Source organism: Rutidosis leptorrhynchoides, chromosome 3, assembly GCF_046630445.1.
Source record: "Rutidosis leptorrhynchoides isolate AG116_Rl617_1_P2 chromosome 3, CSIRO_AGI_Rlap_v1, whole genome shotgun sequence".
In the NCBI taxonomy this organism is placed as follows: Eukaryota; Viridiplantae; Streptophyta; class Magnoliopsida; order Asterales; family Asteraceae; genus Rutidosis; species Rutidosis leptorrhynchoides.
In genome coordinates this window covers 198,670,756-198,696,048 of record NC_092335.1, presented here as the reverse complement: position 1 = coordinate 198,696,048, position 25,293 = coordinate 198,670,756, and positions in this window count along the sequence as shown.

Here is a 25,293-nt window from a genome sequence, read left to right as displayed (position 1 = left end):
AACAAGACTCTATTTTCTCTTCTTTTTCTTCCTTAAAACCGCCACCATTCATCATCATTTTACTAGTTTGTAGTTATTGTTGTTTGTTGTTGTTAAAGATCAAGTTCTATAACTTGTATCTTCATGTAATCTTGGTTACTTCCATCTTTTGTTTGATGAAGAACCAAGAACGAGAATATAAACTTGTTAGTTTATGGTTCTACACTTAAATGTTATAAGCTTTAATGTTCATAAACTTTATAATCATACTTATGTTCATGTTTTGTAGACTTAAATTCTTAAGATCCAAGCTTGACTTGAATCTTCTTAAGTATGAAACAAACATGAACATAATACTTGTAACTTTAGTTTATTTCTTTCTTTTGTAAGTACTTTAAAGTTGTGATGTTGTTGATTTGGTCAAGTATTACTAGTTAAACTTGATCTCATATTTCTTGAAACTAAAGTTAACTTTATAAGTTCAAGAACATGGAAGTATAACTTTCTAGTTATAACTTCATACACTTGTGTTGGATCTAAGTTTCTATAACTTATGGTCTTCTAATTTTGTTGTAAACAAGAGCTTATAAGCTTATATATATTTTACAAGATGAAAATCTATGTTTCATAACTTATATATATATATATATATATATATATATATATATATATATATATATATATATATATATATATATATATATATATATATATATATATATATATATATATATATATATATATATATATATATGTTAAAGTGAAGATCCAAGTTCTATAACTTAAGAACACTAGATCTAGACTTTCTAGTCTAGGATCTTTAAGATCTAACTAAGATCTAAGTTCTACAACTTAAGATCTTGTTTATCTAGTTTACTTTCAAGTTTGTTGCTTAATATTACTATTAGAACTCATGTATGTGTCGGATCTAAGATCTTGATGTAACTTTGGTTCATCAAACTACTTACAACCCTTAATTGAGTTGTGCTACATATCTTAGACTTACACTAGTGTTATGATGGTCAAAACTTGGTTAAGATGATGCAAACACATCAACGAGTTGTACACTTAAAGCTATAAGCATCAAGGATGAGAACCGTGATGAGCATCAAGCACCAAGAACCCACTGGAACACCTTACTTACTGTTTTATGGAATTGATCAATAACCTTGGCTACTGGAAAAGATGATTTCCAGCTAGTTCGGTTCGATTATATGATTTTACGTTTAGACCTCGTCTTAATCCGAGTTACGGTTTAGGATTTATGGCCATCCGAAAGTCACTACACCCTTTTAACGTTGTGCTGAAATTTCTGACCTACTCGCACTTAAACCGTCACCACAGTCAAACGAAGACGATTTTGGTTCTGTAAATTGGTCAGCCTCTAGGGGACTCATATACGGAGCCATGGCCACTGGTATCACCTCATTTCAGTTTGTATAGAGGTCGTGACGACTGAACTAAGTCAGCCTTTATTTCAAACTCTATTCTTGAATAAACTTACTTTACACTTTTTGTTTGATGATGAATGATGATGATACTTAAGACCTAATTTACATACTTTTAAACCTTTGGGAACAATTTACTGACTTAGTAACTTTTGACTTAGGTTGAGGACCTTTCGGACCAACCACTTGCTTACTTTTCCCGCGTATCGACTTTTACTACTTTCCACTCTGAGTTATAGCATCCATTTTTACTTTAACTATTTTGGGAACTGAGAATACATGCACATTTTATGTTTTACATACTAGGCACGAGTACTCAAACTTTATATATGTGTGGGTTATACAACGGATTAAACTTTCCCCTTAGCTCGGTAACGTTTAGTCATTGGTCTTTGAACCGGTGAACGCGAATCTTAGATATGGATCCATAGGGTTTGACATCCCCACTCGGGCTAGTAGCGCTAGCATTTAACGGGTGTTTAATACTTCGTAAACTTACGCACTCGCTAAGTGTACTTTTAGGGGGTGTTATATACGTTAAGTTAGTTACCAAATGCCCACGGTTATACATATACTTTTCATACTGTTTTGAAATACTGAAATCTCGTGGCCTACCTTACGTTACTATTACGTTAAACTATAGCTCACCAACCTTTGTGTTGACATTTTTAAGCATGTTTTTCTCAGGTGCTTAAGGTTCGATTGCTTCCGCTGTAGTTGCCATGCTTTGTAGACTCCCGCTGCGCTTATTAGATATGTCTTCGCATGAAACGTTTATTTTGCATTCAAACTTTATTACTTTTGAACAATGTATTCGTAGCGACAATTGGGTCACGTACTATCATTAATTGCTTCTATTCATAGAAGCATACTTTCGTTGTAAAACATTTGATGTTGGTAAAGACATCACCTTTTCTTATGAATGCAAACTTCTTTTAAAACAGCATATAGTGTTTGACCTTGTAATTATCCTGTTGTTGATGATCCGTACACGTTAATTTTGTACGGGGCATCACATTTTATAATTAGTTTTATAAAAATTATCTTTTTTTAAAACCCATCCCTTGGTGGCAGTGTTGGGAAGTAACAAAAGGGGTTTACCCATGCTTGGTGGTTGGTTGCTTTAAATTACACACATCCTTAAGTGCATGCTTAAGGGTTTTATCCAATAACACACTCTAGCATTCAAAACAAGTTAAAAACTCTCTCTTCCTCTTCCTTTTTTCTGCTGGCCGAACACAAGGGCAAGAAAAGGAGGGTGTTTTGCTTGTTAACTTTATCCATCAAGTGTCTAAAATCCTAACTAAAATATTGGTGGTGTTGGTCACAAAAGGCTTGGGGTATTTCTCCGTGAGGTTTCATCACTTTGAAGCTCCATTCTTCATCATATTCATCATCATCTTTTGAATTAACCCTCAACTAGCTTGAGGAGGTTTTATCTCTAAACCCACTTTTAGTTTGTAAGTATATTTCATAGCTTGATCCTTCTTGGGATTTAACTTTAATATGGTTAAAGTATAACAAGTTATAAATCGGTTTTTCATGCTTCCGCTTTGTTGATTCTTAAAATGGTTTCATGTATTATGAACTTGTTAAATCCCAACAATGGTATCTAGAGCCGAAGTTATTGGAATATGCTTCGAGATGTTCTTTTAAACCCACTATATTTTTGCATTTTATGAACATGCATGATAGTAGAATGCAAAAAATTTCGGGTTTGGGTGGGTTTTCATTTTGGCCGAAATTTTGGGGACTCAAAATGGGTTTTGGGTTCTTCCATTTTGGTCATGTTTGGTTGCATGTTGATGTTCACAATCCTAGCCTTGACCATGTGTTTGGTTGCATGCTTGTTTGATATATTATTTATTCATTTGGCATGTAATATTATTTATTCATTTGGTTATGTAATTTATTTTATATTTGGTATGTAAAATAGATTGCGTTGTATTTTCATTTTCTAGAAAAAAATGTATTAGGATATATTTATTTTTTTGTAAAAATGAAGATGCACAATATGGAGAAAAGGAAGAACACATGAAGAATGCATTTGGATGCAAGATTTAGTGGGAGATGTAAAATCTCCTACTTTGTGTTTTGACCCTTTTACCGGTGACATTTGTTTTCGGCTAAACAAATATCCACCAAAAGGCTTGATTGTGAACATATTGTTTTGCATGTGTGGTTGTTTATTTGTTTGATTATGGATTGTATGTTTGGTTGCTACAACAAAATCGACAAAACAAAACTATAATTTAATTGGTTAAATTGGAAATTATTAACTACATGCAAAGTGCAAAACTTTAATTTAAATTGGTTAAATTAAAATGACTAAAAGGATTTTAATAATTGGTTATTAAGACATAATAAAATGGTTTATTTTCAAAGTAATAAATTGGCTTTATTACAAGACATGAAAATATTTTCAAAAGTACCACACACTAAATGCATGTTAGTGTATGGTATAAAAGTTTTCTTAAACTATAAATTATAGAAACTTAAAATCCCTTTTATTAACAAGGTAAACAAGTTTAACGCCATCCTTTTGTATGACACTTAGGCATATTAGGGAACTCACGATGGGATAAAGGTCACCTAACCGTTATGAGCAAACTAATATGAATAAGGTAAATTTCGTATGCTTGTGGGATAAAGGTCACCTAACCACTTGATGATGTAGCGTGGGGGTACGTGATAGTACTATATTTTACTACGAAATACGTTACAAATTACACAAGTTTTAATTATTTATTTACAAATGGGATATACCTAAACCTTGCTACAACACTATAGGCAGTGTACCTAATCGTAGAGTAGTATAGTTTTTAGTAAGTCCGGTTCGTTCCACAGGGAGCGGGCTTATTGCACACTATATTTTTAAACAACTATATTTGTACAAAATATATATAATTATATATAACAATATATAAAAGGGGGTTTACCGTTTAATGACCGGTTTGTCGATTTATATTTTAAGCGAAGCGTATAGTAAATGATGATATTTAAATAACAATAAAATAAATAACCATAATTAAAATGACAATAAATAAAAGTACGAGGAAATATGAAATAAAATATATTATGCTTATTTAAACTTCCGTAACCATGATGTTTGACGTGTTGATTTTAGTTTTATGCCCATGGGTTAATTGTCCTTTGTCCTGGATTATTTAATATGTCCGTCTGGTTTTTTGTCCATAACAGTCCATCGGTCATAAATTTAAAGTGCGAGTGTCCTCGTCAAATTATTATTATACCCGAAGTTAAATATTCCAACTAATTGGGGATTCGAATTGTAACAAGGTTTTAATACTTTGTTTAATGAATACACCAGGTTATCGACTGCGTGTAAACCAAGGTTTTACTACTTTGTTAACAATTACACCAATTACCCTTGAATGTAATTTCACCCCTGTTTTAATTATTCTAGTGGCTATTAATCCATTCCCGTGTCCGGTTAAATGAACGATTATTCGTACATATAAATACCCCGCCCATCGTGTCCGATTGAGTGTATATGGTAATTTATAGGGACGCCCAATTGTAGATCTTTATATTAACATTAACAAACTATCATTTAGTTAAACAAATATAAAGCCCATTAATAGCCCATAGTCTAATTTCCACAAGTGTCGTTCTTTTGTCCAAACCCCAATTATGGTACAAAGCCCAATTGCCCAATTTTAGTAATTAGCCCAACATCATGATTACTTCGTTTTAAATAAGCATAATAATAACTTAAGTACGAGACATTAATTTAAAAAGGAGAACATAGCTTACATTGATTATTTATCGCGTAGTGTTACACGGACAGAGCTTCGACTTTAAAAACCCGTAAAAATAACTTTTACATAACCCAAACTAATCTAATATAACACTAATCTATACTATATATATATATTTATTTATTTATTATCTTATGGAGTATTATTATTATTATGTTATTTTTTTTTATATATTTTACATGCAGAACTCGAGAGCTTTTATAGCCAGAACTGAAATTCACTGCTCCGCGAGTCGCGGCCATTTTGGCCTTCCAGCTCCGCAACTCGCGGAGGTTCCAAAACCAGCCCACAAGTTCAAGATCCAAGGCTGCCGACGGTTTTTATTTAAATATATATAATATATAAATAATTTTTATAATTATTTATATATTATATTATATTTATATACATAGTAGACTCGTAATTTTTTTTCCGTTGCGTCGAGCGTTGAGAGTTGGTTCATGTACCGGTTCCGGATTTTCGAACGTCCTTGCGTACGCTGAGATATTTTGTACTTTGCGTTTCGTAACTTGTACTCTTGTCATTTTTAGACGTTCCTTATCAATAAATTGAACCTTTTTAATTGTATCTTGTACTTTTGAGCTTTTTGGACCTTTGCGTCTTCAATTCGTTGTTTTCGCCTTTTGTCTTCGCACTTATTTAATATAAATGAATATTACATGAAAATGGAACAATTGCAACTGAAATCTTTACATATCGGAGGGATATTGATACTAAATATATGTTCATTTGGAGCACTATCAAATATCCCCACACTTGAACGTTGCTTGTCCTCAAGCAATACAGTCTTGAAATAAAACACACTAGAATCACTTCTTTATTCTTCACACTTTGTACATCAGTGATTTTGATACGGCGGTATAAACAATGATAGTAGCATTTGTGGTTTACAGTCCCACATAACTATGAAAATTTAGATCCGTTAGGAAATTGGATCTTTATAAAAACATTTGATCTTTTGAAAATTCATGCTAGATTTTACCCTAGACAGGTTTTCCGGAATAACCCTTCACCGGTGTTTACAAAATATTTTTGTGGGTTGGTGGGTTTCAGATTTGAAAATTTTAGCTCAAAACTTATGGTTTTGTGTCACCCACTTGCTAACGTTGTATTAGGAAAGCAACACGTCCAGTTTACTTGTCCCGTATATTACCTTTCGGTAAACTACCGTCCGGTTGTAAAGGAAAGCGATGAACAAGCAACTGTTAAGGCAATGTCCCATGACATGCTTTTGATTATGGTCTTTAACGTGTCGGATGCAATACTATCCTTTGTAGGAGCAATAGTAAAGATCACCCTATAGTTTTTCGGTCTTGGCAAAAGGTCCTGTCTTCGACCAATATGCAACCACCGTTCTTACGGTTGACACCCGATTTGGTTCAGGTGACCTAATGAATTCCAGGTGAATTCCTAGGATTTTACGTTCAATGGTAATGAACGCATTAAAAATGGGTTTTCAGAAAACAAATCGGTTTGTAATTTTGATCAAAATATTTTCTCGTTTCAAGCTCGAGTTTAGATATCATTGAATTCCATGAGTTTAAATTCTCAATCTTTAAGGTCAATCTCAAGGATTGAGTAATATCAGTCTTAAAAGCTGATTTTTAATCTTTGAGGAGATTATCCTTTCTGGGGGTCTGATTCATTAGTCTTATCAAGCTAATTTGCACGGCGCCCTCCCCATTTTACGAGACAGATCCTCTCATGGTTAGGATAAATCTGACCACATGGCGACCCTGTTTGATGCTGAGGTCCGTGGATTTCCTGCTGATTTTAGAGATGACTTTTCTAGATTTTTCGTCAACCTACAGCTGGTCTGGACGACAACTTCCTGACCTAAATCAAGAAGCGCGTGTCTTTTTCGGAAGACTTTACTTCCTTTAAATGATGGAATTGATTCATCGTGTAGATCCATCTTTTCTTTCAAATATATTACAGTAAATCGGGTAAAATAGTTAATTTAGTCCAAAATAAAAGCACCTGCAATAACTTTACAGAAACATGTGATATATAGTTTTTAATTGAATAACTTGGCACATTCTCCCCACACTTAGTTTCTTTCTTTGCCTTTTTATTCTCCTTTATTCCATTTTAAATGAATTCAATCGTTTTAGGGTGTTTCTCAATTTATGTCCTTTCCGAGGTAACGATAATTTCGGTATTAACACCTAGTTTTCACCGTTCATAAATATGTATAAACATAATTTTGACTTCATTTAATTGAAAATTTTTTAAATTTTCACAAAATTTGGCAAATAAACCAAGTGCAAACCCGAGAGAATTTATAACCCTTCCCCACACTTGAGATCATGCAATGCCCTCATTTGCATGAAATCAGACTATAATTATAAATTCATGAGGGTTATAAGTGTAGAAAAGTGATTAAGAAACCTAGTTTGTACTTACAAAGCTCTTCGAATGATAGATGGCGCGCCTCATCGTTCATTCCTTAATGTTGTTTTATCACACATATTTTTCTTCAAAAACGGTTGCTCTTCTGAACTGTTTGCTAATTTTGAAAATGCGTCTTTTACCCTAACTTATCATGTATTTTTGTTAACGAGTTATGCACTAACCCGAACCCCTAATTTAAAGTTAAGTGGGGTTAGACTTCCCCACACTTAGCTGACGACATGTGAAGTCGGTAGAATAAGTTCCACGAATTAGAATAGTGAGCCAATTATTTATATCTCGGGTGGTGTATAATATATCAATGGGTTTAAAGTTTAGACTCACCCGATCGTCACTACTTAATTCCTTTTTAAGTGTAGCTTTTAGTAAATGGATATGTCTCTTTTCTGGTTCTTGGTCAAATGGATCGATATATACCGACATACATATTTCTATAGGGTGGACAATTCCTAATATTTCCTTCCGGTTATTCTCGGGATCAAAGTTTTCACCTTTATTACCCAATTGGGTGAAATCTGAGGTGTCATTATCTATTACAGCTCGTAGTTCATCTTCGGTAGATGACTCTTCTATAGAGAATATTGGGTTTGAAGGTTGTGGAATGGTGAAGTTCGGTTTGGTCTCGGGGTTAAAATTTTCAACGTTATCGTTTTCCCAAGAGTACCAATTTGTCACCCTTATTTCTTCTTCATCATTCATTGATGGATTGATGATTTTGTCGGTAGAGGCTAATGTGTCGATATGTTGTGAATTTGGTAAGACTGAATAAAAAGTATCATCGGGGTAGTTGGTGATTTCGGAGCTCTCGAATTCATCAAAATTCGATGATATGAGATTTTCTTGCACAATACTCCTCAGATTAACAGGTATGTAGTCTGATAGAGTTTCAGCTTGCCGGTTTACAAACTCTCTCATTTGTTCATTTTGAGCATTGAGTTCTTCGAGTTTGATTTTCATATTGTCTAAAGAATTTTCAGGCACATAATTTTCCTCGTCTTCTGGTTGTTGAGTTTGGATATATTCTTGGGAATAATCCCAATTTGAATTGTGTTCTTCGTAATCGTTCCATTCAGGTTCCGTGGGTGCGTAATTTTCCATAGGAACGTAATAGTAACATTCCCATGTTGAGTGATAATCTCCACAGATTTCACAACCAGTTATTGTTTCGTCGTTCGCGATCCAAGATTGACCGAATGAATTATTATCAACACTCGTTTGAGGGTATTGATTTAATTGATTTTGGAGTTCAAAAAGAGTTTCCAAGGCCCTGTTTTCAAAATTTTCCATTTTATTGCGATGGCTAAATTTTAGCTACAATGTGGTGCATTTACTAATTATCCTATTAGTTATAAAAATAGAAAAACTTATATAAGTTGTCCAATTAATAGACTTTTCTGCTTTTGCCCACGTTTCGAATAGCCAAAAGATGCAGCAGGGAGCCAGAACCCTTTAAATCGGAAGCTCACAACTCAGCCACTAACAAATCCAACTATTACTACGAAGCAGAAAATTGTCAACGTCCATTAATTTAACCACTTAAATAATTTTTCTTTCTGTTTGAGATATTAGATAAGAAATAGAGAAGATTTCTAAGTCCTAAAAACTAAAGCGTCGAGAAATAAGAAAGAAAAAGAATGCGCGTCGAAAAACGTCAAAAAAAATAAGAAAGTAGCGAGTCATGACTTAAAAGGCACTAAAATTTTAAAATCGTCGCAAAATTCTAAAGCACCTAAATCTTAGTCTAAAGAAAAAGCACTTAAGGGATTTTAAGGCAAAGCCTAAAAATCTAGAAAATAAAAATAAGCTACGGCAAAAACTATGTCTTAAAACTAGCTACGAACGAAAAATATACAAATATTACGCTAAAACAAATGAAAAGATACAAAATATAAAAATAAATTTGAAGTTATAAAAATTATTTATTTTTATAAAAATATTATTTTTATATTATTTATTTTATAAAAGTATTAATTTATATATATATATTTAATAATACTAATTAATATTTAAAATACAAATTAAATTAAAAACTTAAAACTAATTATAATAATAATAAGTAAATAGGGTTAATAATAATAATAAATAATAAATTACCCGTAATAAATGCTGATTAGGGTTTCTGTCGGTGTCAGGGTGGCTCCGCGAGTCGCGGTATTCGAGGCTTCAAACTCCGCGAGTCGCGGGGTTCCAATTTTCAACTCAGGTACAGTTTAAAATTTGACGCGTTTTTTTTTTTTTTTTTTTTTTTTTAGGATTTTATATTGTTTTTCTAAAAATAATATATATTTATACAAAAATGAATTAAAAATATAGAGTTTTGCCGAGTCCCCGGCAGCGGCGCCAAAAACTTGATGATGTAGCGTGGGGGTACGTGATAGTACTATATTTTACTACGAAATACGTTACAAATTACACAAGTTTTAATTATTTATTTACAAATGGGATATACCTAAACCTTGCTACAACACTATAGGCAGTGTACCTAATCGTAGAGTAGTATAGTTTTTAGTAAGTCCGGTTCGTTCCACAGGGAGCGGGCTTATTGCACACTATATTTTTAAACAACTATATTTGTACAAAATATATATAATTATATATAACAATATATAAAAGGGGGTTTACCGTTTAATGACCGGTTTGTCGATTTATATTTTAAGCGAAGCGTATAGTAAATGATGATATTTAAATAACAATAAAATAAATAACCATAATTAAAATGACAATAAATAAAAGTACGAGGAAATATGAAATAAAATATATTATGCTTATTTAAACTTCCGTAACCATGATGTTTGACGTGTTGATTTTAGTTTTATGCCCATGGGTTAATTGTCCTTTGTCCTGGATTATTTAATATGTCCGTCTGGTTTTTTGTCCATAACAGTCCATCGGTCATAAATTTAAAGTGCGAGTGTCCTCGTCAAATTATTATTATACCCGAAGTTAAATATTCCAACTAATTGGGGATTCGAATTGTAACAAGGTTTTAATACTTTGTTTAATGAATACACCAGGTTATCGACTGCGTGTAAACCAAGGTTTTACTACTTTGTTAACAATTACACCAATTACCCTTGAATGTAATTTCACCCCTGTTTTAATTATTCTAGTGGCTATTAATCCATTCCCGTGTCCGGTTAAATGAACGATTATTCGTACATATAAATACCCCGCCCATCGTGTCCGATTGAGTGTATATGGTAATTTATAGGGACGCCCAATTGTAGATCTTTATATTAACATTAACAAACTATCATTTAGTTAAACAAATATAAAGCCCATTAATAGCCCATAGTCTAATTTCCACAAGTGTCGTTCTTTTGTCCAAACCCCAATTATGGTACAAAGCCCAATTGCCCAATTTTAGTAATTAGCCCAACATCATGATTACTTCGTTTTAAATAAGCATAATAATAACTTAAGTACGAGACATTAATTTAAAAAGGAGAACATAGCTTACATTGATTATTTATCGCGTAGTGTTACACGGACAGAGCTTCGACTTTAAAAACCCGTAAAAATAACTTTTACATAACCCAAACTAATCTAATATAACACTAATCTATACTATATATATATATTTATTTATTTATTATCTTATGGAGTATTATTATTATTATGTTATTTTTTTTATATATTTTACATGCAGAACTCGAGAGCTTTTATAGCCAGAACTGAAATTCACTGCTCCGCGAGTCGCGGCCATTTTGGCCTTCCAGCTCCGCAACTCGCGGAGGTTCCAAAACCAGCCCACAAGTTCAAGATCCAAGGCTGCCGACGGTTTTTATTTAAATATATATAATATATAAATAATTTTTATAATTATTTATATATTATATTATATTTATATACATAGTAGACTCGTAATTTTTTTTCCGTTGCGTCGAGCGTTGAGAGTTGGTTCATGTACCGGTTCCGGATTTTCGAACGTCCTTGCGTACGCTGAGATATTTTGTACTTTGCGTTTCGTAACTTGTATTCTTGTCATTTTTAGACGTTCCTTATCAATAAATTGAACCTTTTTAATTGTATCTTGTACTTTTGAGCTTTTTGGACCTTTGCGTCTTCAATTCGTTGTTTTCGCCTTTTGTCTTCGCACTTATTTAATATAAATGAATATTACATGAAAATGGAACAATTGCAACTGAAATCTTTACATATCGGAGGGATATTGATACTAAATATATGTTCATTTGGAGCACTATCACCACTTGTATGTTAAGTTTACATGTTTACAAAAGTAGGACGACTTGATTTGGGAATCATGAACTTAGGGTCACCGAAGCATGAGGAACAAATAGGCGTTGATAGGATAAATATGTAACACCCCGTCAAAATCCCTTTAACGGAACGTTAACTCTCATCCCAGTTCTTGGCTTAACTTCTACGTAACGGCAATAATTTACAGCGGAAGCAATTAATACCTGAGAATAAGACACGCAAAACGGATCAAAAACAATGTTGAGTGAATCTACAGGTTTAAGGTAAACAATATAGTATGTTTAAGAAATAATATTCCAAAAATGTTTATTAGTGGAAGACCACCAAGGTTTAATGTTAAATTTTGTAGACAACACCGTGTCCCATTTCAAAAGCTTGTTAACACTATCATGTCAAATTTTATCTCATTTATTCGTAAACCACAATTTTAAACAACGTTGTATAGTATCTGAAAAACAGTTATCAGAAAAATGGTTTAATTTCCTTGACCACGAGATTTTACAAGTACAACACAAAGTCGTAAAACGTTTGCATAATATGAACACCTGAATACTAGCAATGACCCAGTATATAAGCCACTATACCCGCCTTTACCTCCTAAAATGTTATACACTTGTTCAAATGTATTTAATGTTCAAAATAAATGCATCACAGTTTTTATAGTGGGTGAGGTTATCAACCTAACGGATCTGTCCATCTAAATTGTGCTTACACCGATGGTATTAAAAGTATTCAAGCTAGAGGCTTTTTGAACAAACTCAATATGCATATATAGTACTCATGTCAATACAAAAGCATTTGAAAATGTAAGTATAACAGCGTGTATTCTCATCCCTGAAAACATGTAAAAAGCGGGACTGTAGACTCACCTTTGAATAAAGCTCGGATTGAAAAGTGGACAATTAACTTGTACGGTTTATAGTCGAGTAATGCAACCTAAGTATACGTATTTAGGTTGGTCAATATATGTATTTTAAATAAGTTTGGTTTCATATTGTACGTTGTCTTATTGCTCGACTCGACGCGTTTCAAAGTAAAAGTCAACTATATCATGCAGGTCAAACAAAGTCAACCGAAGTCAAACCGAAAGTCAAACTTGGTCAATGTGGTCAACTAAAGTCAACATCATTAGATTCATGTCAAATATTGGTCAACATGTCAAACCTAAGTCAAACAATACGTTTTAGGTCATGAATGATCATTTCACAATTTCAGTTTATCGTTATGCACAAAGTTCATGAACACGTAGCATACTTAGCATATTATCTCATAGTACAAAATTCAAGTAAACATGACAAACTCCAGATCATAAATATACTTAAAATCAATTCTAAAAAGTCCAGCCAGGGACTCATACGACAATTAAAAGTCAGGAATCAGAAGGGATACATTTGGGGTTTGCCAAGTCAGTTTCTGACCGCGCACTGATTTCATTTTGGCTATAACCGGAGTTAGGAACATGCAATTGATACAAGAACAGTGGCCATAGTTCAAAGACAAATCAAATTAACACATATCAAAAATATAGCAACTTTTTTTTAGCTAAGTTGTACAGTTTATTCGTGCAAGTTGAACATTCAGTTTTCAGCTCAAATCAGAATTCACATAAAGTATGGCTCTATTGTGCCCAATACATAAGGTTTCAGAGATTGACATAAACTAACAATAAGTCACATATCATGTTAAGTTTCATTTTCCAGAAGAATACATGCTCATGCAATACACACAATCCACATAGTACAAAACCGTGAACAATTTTCAGATTCGATTCTCATTTAGCTAGTCACATTCGCACGCGATTATCCGAAGATCTAGATACAATTAGCCTATGATATTCACATAAAAAATGAATTAATTTCTGTCTAATTTTCAAATATGTAAAGATTTAATAACAGAAGTTAACACATTTTATCATACAAGGTTATTTTCATGCAAGTGCTGTATAAAACTACTTTTACACTAATTCAAGCATATCTCGGGTTATACATAAGCAAACGACATGATATCCTAGTCTAAATTGAGTGTTTTTAAATTATATTTCCAGTGGTATAAGTTTCACATGCCAATTCATTGTCTAACAATTCCAAATTTCTGATCAAGCAACAAAAACACAACGATAATTCAAATTGACATAACTTAATCATACGGAAACGAAATAAAGCGAATCCAAAGCCTAAACTCAATTGTTTTTTGCAAGGAATCTGATTATAACATAATAATTAACATTTGAGAAACTTAATTTTTCTGACCAAGCAAAAACAAATTTTTTTTAAACCCTAGCGCATCAAACTATCAAAATAACGATAACAATTAACACGTACGCGTATAGACTTGAGCAATTGACAACATAAATATGAAACTCTCATAAAATCATATTTTTAAGAATTAGGGTTCATGTAAATATACCTTTGATCAACAAATTAAATACACCAACGCGTAGAGGAGATCGAGAATTGCAACTTTCGTGTTCAATGTTTAATCTAAAAATTAAAAATTGATGGTGGATTGTATGTGTGTGTGTGTCGTCGATTGGGAGAAATAAGGAGGGAAGAAAAGTCGACTGAAATTGTAAAGTGGGGAATTAGGGTAGCATTAGGTTTACTAGTTAATTTATACTTAGGCTTAATGACACTATTAACCAAGTAAAAGCCCAACAAAGCAAATAAAGGGGAGGGGAGTGGGGTGGTCGGCCGATTGGCCCAATGGGAGTGTTCCCGGGCTCTCGTTTTGCAAAAGCGCGTATTCGTGGTCCATTTTAAGTGTCGTTTAGTCGTACCAAAGGCCCGGAACGCTAAACCGATCGTTAAACGCAACCAATCGTTTAATTTATTAAAATCCCAATAAATTAAATATTTTTAAAAAAAGTTAATAATTAATAAATTAATTATTAAAATAAACCCGAGCGTTTTGTTGTTCAAAAAGCAGTTATCAAAATCGTATCGTTTTTATCGTATTTCATTATCCGAAATATTTATTTGAATTAATATCAACCCATATTAATTATTGTAACCCTCCAAAGATCAAGTATGCATTTATTACACATGAACACATAAAAGTCAAATAATCGCCGTTAAATAACTAACGGAAGGTTAACGGAAGTAACGGAAAAAGCAGGGTTGTTACATTACCCACCTGTTATTGAAAATTTCGTCCCGAAATTTTAGTGAACGTTCGCTGAAGTAGTTTCCTCGGAAAACAGTTGCGGATACTTCAGCCTCATCTGGTCTTCACGCTCCTTCGTGAACTCTGGTCCTCTTCTCGCGTTTCACTGAACTTTAACGATAGGAATTCTGCTTTGTTTCAACTGTTTGACCTCACGGCCCAAAATTTCGACAGGTTCCTTAATGAAATGAAGTTTGTCGTCGATACGCAGTTCCTCTAAAAGGAATAATCAAATTCTCATCTGCGATGCACTTCTTTAGATTGGATAAATGAAAAACGTCCTGTATACCGTTGAGTGCTTGAGGCAGCTCCAATCTGTAAGCTACCGGTCCAACTCTTTCAGTTATCTCGAATGGTCCAACATATCTAGGACTCAGTTTACCTCGTTTCCCAAATTGTACAACACCCTTCCAAGGTGATACTTTAAGCATAACTATATCACCAACTTGGAATTCTATGTCCTTCCGTCTAACATCGACATAACTCTTTTGACGACTTCGAGCCGTTCTCAATCGTTCCTGAATCTGTAGAACTTTCTCAGTTGTCTCCTGAATAATCTCAGGGCCTGTCAACTGACTATCTCCCAATTCGCTCCAACAAACGAGAGATCTACACTTCCTTCCGTACAATGCTTCGAAAGGTGCAGCTTTAATGCTCGCATCGTAGCTGTTATTGTATGAGAACTCAACTAGTGGTAAATACTTATCCCATCCGTTTCCGAAATCAATGACACATGCTCGCAACATGTCCTCAAAAGTCTGAATAGTTCATTCGCTCTGGCCATCTGTCTGGGGGTGATATGCTGTACTCATATCTAAACGAGTCCCCATTGCTTTCTGTAATGACTGCCAAAACCTGGAAGTAAATCTGCTGTCGCGAACGGATATAATTGATATAGGCACTCCATGCCTAGAGACGACTTCCTTAATGTAGATCTGAGCCAACTTCTCCATTTTATCAGTTTCTCTTATCGGTAAGAAGTGTGCAGACTTAGTGAGACGATCCATGATAACCCAGATAGTATCGTGACCTCCCGCCGTTCTTGGTAGTTTCGTAATGAAGTCTATGGAAATACCTTCCCACTTACACTGGGGAATCTCTGGTTGAGTTAATAATCCTGATGGCTTCTGATGTTCAGCTTTGACTTTAGCGCAAGTCAAGCACTTCCCGACATAGGCAGCAATGTCAGCTTTCAAATTTGGCCACCAATAAAATGCCTTCAAATCTTGGTACATCTTATCTGATCCCGGATGGATTGAGTATCTCGACTTGTGTGCTTCCTCCAACACTAGTTCTCTCAATCCACCAAACTTTGGTACCCAAATTCGGTTAGCAAAGTACCGTGTTCCGTCCTCTTTGATGTCAAATTTCTTATCCATTCCTCTGAGAAATTCAACATCGACATTTTCTTGTTTCATGGCTTTTTGTTGTGCTTCGCGGATTTGTGATGTGAGATTTGTACGAACAACTATGTTAAGTGCTTTAACCCTAAGAGGTTTCTCTCACTCCTTTCTGCTTAAGGCATCCGCCACAACATTCGCCTTGCCCGGATGGTATTGAAGTTCGCAGTTATAATCGTTAAGTTGTTCCATCCAACGTCGTTGTCGCATGTTGAGTTGTTTCTGATCGAATATGTGCTGTAAACTCTTATGGTCAGTGAAGATAGTGAACTTGGTTCCAAACAGGTAGTGTCTCCACATTTTAAGTGCAAAGACAACAGCTCCTAACTCAAGGTCGTGCGTAGTGTAGTTCTGCTCGTGAATCTTTAACTGACGCGATCCATAAGCAATAACCTTGTTTCGTTGCATAAGCACGCAACTGATAGTGCTCCAAATGAACATATATTTAGTAGCAATATCCTCCCAATATGTAAATTATTTAGTTGTAATTGTCCTATTTTAAGTTGTAATCGTTTATATTAAATAAGTGCGAAAACAAAAGGCGAAAACGACGATTTGAAGACGCAAATGACCAAAAAGCTCAAATGTACAAGATACAATCCAAGTGGTTCAATTTATTGATGAGAAACGTCTAAAAATGACAAAAGTACAAGTTGCGGAACGCAAAGTACAAGATATTAAGTTATACGAAAGGACGTTCAAAAATCCGAAACCGGGACCTGAGCCAACTATCAACGCCCGACGCAACGGACCAAAAATTACAAGTCTACTATGCACAAGAATATAATATAATATTTAAATAATTATATAAATTATTTATATATTTTATATTATATTAAATAGTGTCGGCAGACTAAAAAACAAATGAAGGTGAGCTGGTGCCAGACACCATGCGATCGCATGGCCAGAAGGCACATATCCCATGCGATCGCATGGCCCGAAAAGTGAAGTCAGGTCCTATAAATGCAATGAATTCTGGCCGAGTTTAAACACATAATAATAATAATACTCCTCTAATAATAATAATAAATATATATATATATATATATATTATAGTATAGGGTAGTTTTATATTAGATTAGTTTGGGTTATGTAAAGGTTATTTTACGGGTTTTAAAGTCGAAGCTCTGTCCGTGTAACACTACGCGATAAATAATCAATGTAAGCTATGTTCTCCTTTTTAAATTGATGTCTCGTACTTAAGTTATTATTATGCTTATTTAAGACGAAATAATCATGATGTTGGGCTAAAAATATTAAAATTGGGTAATTGAATTTTGTACCATAATTGGGGTTTGGACAAAAGAATGACACTTGTGGAAATTAGACTATGGGCTATTAATGGGCTTTATATTTGTTTAACTAAATGATAGTTTATTAATTTTAATATAAAGATTTACAATTGGAAGTACCTAGAAATAACCATATACACTCGATCGGATACGATGGGCGGGATATTTATATGTACGAATAATCGTTCATTTAACCGGACACGGAAATGGATTAATAGTCTATGGAATTATTAAAACAAGGGTGAAATTATGTACAAGGACACTTGGCATAATTGATAACAAAGTATTAAAACCTTGGATTACACGCAGTCGATATCCTGGTGTAATTATTAAACAAAGTATTAAGACCTTGTTACAGTTTAAGTCCACAATTAGTTGGAATATTTGACTTCGGGTATAAGGATAATTTGACGAGGACACTCGCACTTTATATTTATGACTGATGGACTGTTATGGACAAAAAACCAGACGGATATATTGAATAATCCAGGACAAAGGACAATTAATCCATGGGAATAAACTAAAATCAACACGTCAAACATCATGATTATGGAAGTATAAATAAGCATAATTCCTTTATTTTCATATTTAATTGCACTTCTAATTATCGCACTTTTATTTATTGTCATTGTATTTAATTGCACTTTTAATTATCGTACTTTTCAATTATCGCAAGTTTATTTTCTCGCACTTTTATTTATCGCAATTTCATTATCGTTATTTATTTTACGCTTTAAATTAAGTCTTTTATTTATTTAATATTTTACATTAGGTTTTAACTGCGACTAAAGTTTTAAAATCGACAAACCGGTCATTAAACGGTAAACCCCCTTTTATATATTATTACTATATATAATATATTTTGTACAAATATAATTGTTTAAAAATATAGTGTAAAATAAGTCGTCTCCCTGTGAAACGAACCGGACTTACTAAAAACTATACCACTCTACGATTAGGTACACTGCCTATAAGTATTGTAGCAAGGTTTAGGTATATTCATTCTATAAATAAATAATAAATATCTTGTGTAAAATTGTATCGTATTTAATAGTATTTTCTTATAAATATATAACTATTTCGTATACACCTCTACGCACATCAAGTTTTTGGCGCCGCTGCCGGGGAACCGGCGAAACGCTATATTTTTAAAATATATTTGTATAAATATATTTGTATATTATTTTTTAGAAAAACAATATAAAATTCCTTTAAAAAAAAAAAACTGGAACCCAGGCCAATGCGATCGCATGAGCCGGGTGTTGTAAAACCATGCGATCGCATGGCCTGACCTGACACGCCCTACTGAACCTGCCGACAGCATTAATTACGGATTATTATTAATTATTATTAATATTAAACCCTAATTAGGGTTAGTTATTATATTAATTAATTTTAGATATTAATTAATTTGTATATTTAGTTTATTTAGTTTTAATAAATTATAAAATTAATACTTTTATAAAATAAATAATATAAAAATAATATTTTTATAAAAATTGTACTTTTTACAACTTTAAGATTATTTTTATATTTTTATCTTTTTATTTGTTTTAAGAGTAATATTTGTATTTTATCGCTCGTACTTAGTTTTAAACTTAATTTTTGCCATAGTTATTTTTATTTTTAGATTTTTAGGCTGTGCCGTAAAATCCCTTAAGTGCTTTTTCTTTAGACTAAGATTTAGGTGCTTTAGAGTTTTGCGACGCCGTTTTTTAGTACCTTTTTAAATTATTGCCATTTTGGGATATAGTATTTCTTTTAAGCTTTTATATTTTTAGACGCAACTTTTAATTTTTAGTTTTTAGTTCCTTTTTAAGTTTCGACGCGCTACTTTCTTATTTTTATTTTTCGACGTTTTTCGACGCGCTCTTTTTCTTTCTTATTTCTCGACACTCTAGTTTTTAGGACATAGAATTTTTCTATTTCTTCTCTAAAATTTCTTTAAATTTCAACGAAAAATTATTTTAAGTGGTTGAATTGATAGACATCAAAATTTTCTGCTTCGTAGTAATAGTTGGATTTGTTAGTGGCTGAGTTGTGAGCTTCCGATTTAAAGGGTTCTGGCTCCCTGCTGCATCTATTGGCTATTCGAAACGTGGGAAAAACCGGAAAAGTCTATTAATTTGATAACTTATATAATTTTTATATTTATAACTAATAGGATAATTAAAGTTTGGTAATAAGTGTAATATGGAAAACCTCGAAAATATCTTGGAAACTCTTTATGACATCCGAAATCAATTTAATCAATACTCTCAAACGAGTGTTAATGACAATTCGTTCGGTCAATCTTGGATCACGAATGACGAAACAATAACTGGTTGTGAAATCTGTGGAGATTATCACTCAACATGGGAATGTTATTATTACGTTCCTATGAAAAATTACGCACCCACGGAACCTGAATGGAACGATTATGAAGAATACAATTCAAATTGAGATTATTCCCAAGAATATATCCAAACTCAACAACCAGAAGACGAGGAGAATTATGTGTCTGAAAATTCTTTAGATTATATGAAAATCAAACTCGAAGAACTCGATGCTCAAAATGAATAAATGAAAGAGTTTGTAAATAGGCAAGCTGAAACTCTATCAGATTACACACCTGTTAATATGAGGAGTATTGTGCAAGAAAATCTCATATCATCAAATTTTGATGAATTCGAGAGCTCCGAAATCACCAACTATCCTGATGATACTTTTTATTCAGCTTTACCAATTTCACAACATATCGACACATTAGCCTCTACCGACGAAATCAACGATCCATCAATGGATGAAGAATAAGAAGTAAGGATGACAAATTGGTACTCTTGAAAAAACGATAACGTTGAAAATTCTACCCCCGAGACCAAAATGGTGGGACCGATAAGTACCATTAATGAAGAAGAATTTGCTTCGATCCCGAAATTCACCATTCCACAACCTTCCAACCCAATATTCTCAATAGACGAGTCATCTACCGAAGATGAACTACGAGCTGTAATAGATATTGACACCTTGAATTTCACCCAATTGGGTAATAGAGGTGAAAACTTTAATCTCGAGAATAAACGAAAGGATATGTTAGGAATTGTCCACCCTATAGAAATATGTATGTCGGTGTATATCGATCCATTTGACCAAGAACCAGAAAAGAGACATATCCATTTACTAAAAGCTACACTTAAAAAAGAATTAAGTAGTGACGATCGGGTGGGTCTAAACTTTAAACCCATTGATATATTTTATACCACCCGATATGTAAATAACTGGCTCACTATTTTAATTCGTGGAACTTATTCTACCGACTTCACATGTCGTCAGCTAAGTATGGGGAAGTCTAACCCCACTTAACGTTAAATTCGGGGTTCGGGTTAGTGCATAACTCGTTAATAAACATGCATAATAAGTTAGGGTAAAAGACGCATTTTCAAATATTAGCAAACAGTTCAGAAAAGCAAGCGTTTTTGAAGAAAAACATGTGTGATAAAACAAGAAGGAATGAACGATGAGGCGCGCCATCTATCATTCGACGAGCTATGAAATTACAAACTGGGTATTTTCAATCACTTTTCTACACTAATCACCCTCATGAACTTATAATTAGAGTCTGATTTCATGCAAATGAGGGCATTGCATGATCTCAAGTGTGGGGAAGGGTTATAAATTCTCTCGGGTTTATACTTGGCTTATTTTCTAAATATTGTGAAAATTTTAAAAATTTTCAAATAAATGAATTCAAAATCATGTTTATACATATTTATGAACGATAAAACTAGGTGTTAATGCCGAAATTATTATTACCTCGGAAAGGACATAAATTGAGAAACAACTAATACGCTTGAATTTATTTATTAAATATAAAAAGACGCATGATAAAAGCCAAGTGTGGGGATAATGTACCAAGTTATTCAATTAAAAACTATCTATCATATGTTTCTGTAAAGTTATTGCAGGTGCTTCTGTTTTGGACTAAATTAACTGTTTTACCCGATTTATTGTAATACTTTTGAAAGAATAGATGGATCTACACGATGAATCAATTCCATCATTAAAAGGAAGTAAAGTCTTCCGAAAAAGACACGCGCTTCTTAATTTAGGTCAAGAAGTTGTCGTCCAGACCAGCTGTAGGTTGACAAAAAATCTAGAAAAGTCATCACTAAAATCAGCAGGAAATCCACGGACCTCAGCATCAAACAGGGTCGCCAAGTGGTCAGACTTATCCTAACCATGAGAGGATCTGTCTCGTAAAATGGGGAGGGCGCCGTGCAAATTAGCTTGATAAGACTAATGAATCAGACCCCCAGAAAGGATAATCTCCTTAAAGATTAAAAATCAGCTTTTAAGACTGATATTACTCAATCCTTGAGATTGACCTTAAAGATTGAGAATTACAAACTCATGGAATTCGATGATATCTAAACTCGAGCTTGAACGAGAAAATATTTTGATCAAATTAAAACCGATTTGTTTTCTGAAAACCCATTTTTAATGCGTTCATTACCATTGAACGTAAAATCCTAGGAATTAACCTAGAATTCATTAGGTCACCTGAACCAATTCGGGTGTCAACCGTAAGAACGGTGGTTGCATAGCATGGTCGAAGACAGGACCTTGTGCCAGACCGAAAAAAATTATAGGGTGATCTTTACTATTGCTCCTATAAAGGATAGTAATTGCATCCGACACGTTTTAGACCATGAACAAATGCATGTCATTAGACATTGCCTTAACAGTTTCTTGTTCATCGCTTTCCTTTACAACCGGACGGTAGTTTGCCGAAAGGTAATATACGGGACAAGTATACTGGACGTGTTGCTTTCCCAATACAAGGTTAGCAAGTGGGTGACACAAAACCATAAGTTTTGAGCTAAAATTTTCAAATCTGAAACCCACAAAACCCACAAAAACATTTTGCAAACACCGGTGAAGGGGTATTCCGGAAAACTTATCTAGGGTAAAAGCTAGAATGAATTTTCAAAAGATCAAATGTTTTCATAAAGATCCAATTTCCTTAAGGATCTAAATTTTTATAGTCATGTGGGACAGTAAATCACATCGTTACTATCATTGTTTATACCGCCGTATCAAAATCACTAATGTATAAAGTGTGAAGAATAAAGAAGTGATTCGTGTGATTTAATTTCAAGTTCTGTATTGCTTGAGGACAAGCAACGTTCAAGTGTGGAGATATTTGATAGTGCTCCAAATGAACATATATTTAGTAGCAATATCCTCCCAATATGTAAATTATTTAGTTATAATTGTCCTATTTTAAGTTGTAATCGTTTATATTAAATAAGTGCGAAAACAAAAGGCGAAAACGATGATTTGAAGACGCAAATGACCAAAAAGCTCAAATGTACAAGATACAATCCAAGTGGTTCAATTTATTGATGAGAAACGTCTAAAAATGACAAAAGTACAAGTTGCGGAACGCAAAGTACAAGATATTAAGTTATACGAAAGGACGTTCAAAAATCCGAAACCGGGACCTGAGCCAACTATCAACGCCCAACGCAACAGACCAAAAATTACAAGTCTACTATGCACAAGAATATAATATAATATTTAAATAATTATATAAATTATTTATATATTTTATATTATATTAAATAGTGTCGGCAGACTAAAAAACAAATGAAGGTGAGCTGGTGCCAGACACCATGCGATCGCATGGCCAGAAGGCACATATCCCATGCGATCGCATGGCCCGAAAAGTGAAGTCAGGTCCTATTAATGCAACGAATTCTGGCCGAGTTTAAACACATAATAATAATAATACTCCTCTAATAATAAATAAATATAAATATAAATATATATATATATATATATATATATATATATATATATATATATATATATATATATATATATTATAGTATAGGGTAGTTTTATATTAGATTAGTTTGGGTTATGTAAAGGTTATTTTACGGGTTTTAAAGTCGAAGCTCTGTTCGTGTAACACTACGCGATAAATAATCAATGTAAGCTATGTTCTCCTTTTTACATTGATGTCTCGTACTTAAGTTATTATTATGCTTATTTAAGACGAAGTAATCATGATGTTAGGCTAAAAATATTAAAATTGGGTAACTGGATTTTGTACCATAATTGGGGTTTGGACAAAAGAACGACACTTGTGAAAATTAGACTATGGGCTATTAATGAGCTTTATATTTGTTTAACTAAATGATAGTTTGTTAATTTTAATATAAAGATTTACAATTGGAAGTACCTAGAAATAACCATATACACTCGATCGGACACGATGGGCGGGATATTTATATGTACGAATAATCGTTCATTTAACCGGACACGGGAATGGATTAATAGTCTATGGAATTATTAAAACAAGGGTGAAATTATGTACAAGGACACTTGGCATAATTGATAACAAAGTATTAAAACCTTGGATTACACGCAGTCGATATCCTGGTGTAATTATTAAGCAAAGTATTAAGACCTTGTTACAGTTTAAGTCCCCAATTAGTTGGAATATTTGACTTCGGGTATAAGGATAATTTGACGAGAACACTCGCACTTTATATTTATGACTGATGGACTGTTATGGACAAAAAATGTAACGACCCTGGATTTTCCAACGTTTATTTATTAATAATTGTTATTATTAATACGTGTGATTAAACGAATGTATGTTATTACATTTACATGTTGCCATGACTATACGTACTTGACTTTAATTGCCCGAAACGTCTTTGTGACACCCGAAACTTTCACGAATAATATTTTTAGATATTATTTGCATTCATGATTAGTTTTATTAATCATTTTAATTAACTAAGGTTATTAGTTAATTACTTGGGCTTTAATTGGGTTTATTTGTTAAATACTTGAACTTGGGCCTTGTTAGTGTTAATGGACTTGAGTAAGCCCACCCTACTTATGTTAATGGATTAACTAGCCCATGTTTACAACTTGTAAGTATCATGTTAAGATGGAACTAGTTTGTTTAAGGCTTTAAGAATCTAGTTAGCAACTTATCCCCATGCATGGCCATCCATTAACCACCTTTTATGAGCTTTACATGTAAGTGACTAGTGTGTAATCTCCTCTTCCCTTCCCCCACTTGAACCGTCGGCCTAGCACTCTTACAAGGGGTTTTTGATTTTCAATTTTCATTACTTACATTCACTAGTTTCTCTCATTCAAACTCACACACACATACTTCTCATTTTACTTCCAAACTTTTCTCTCATTTCTCTTATCCTTTTGTAAGTAACTTTAACTTGTTCTTCCTTTTCTTTCTTTCTAAAACCGTCACCAAGGACTCTCATAATCATCATGATTCTTTGATTGTTACAATCTTTTGTTAGTTGTAGGTGTTACTTGATTATTGTTACTTACTTACTAGTTATTATCTTTCTTTACTTACATACTTACAAGGATCAAACTTCTTAGTTTAATTCTTCTATTATCTTGTATTTTCAAGAACACAAGAACATAAACTCACTAGTTTATGATTCTACTTCAATTGTTTCAAAAGTTGCAAGTTCCATGTGTTGATTAAAGACATACTTGAAGCTCATGAAGTAAACTTTAAATTTTACTTTCTAAAGATCAAACTTTGGTTTGAATCTTTAAAGTA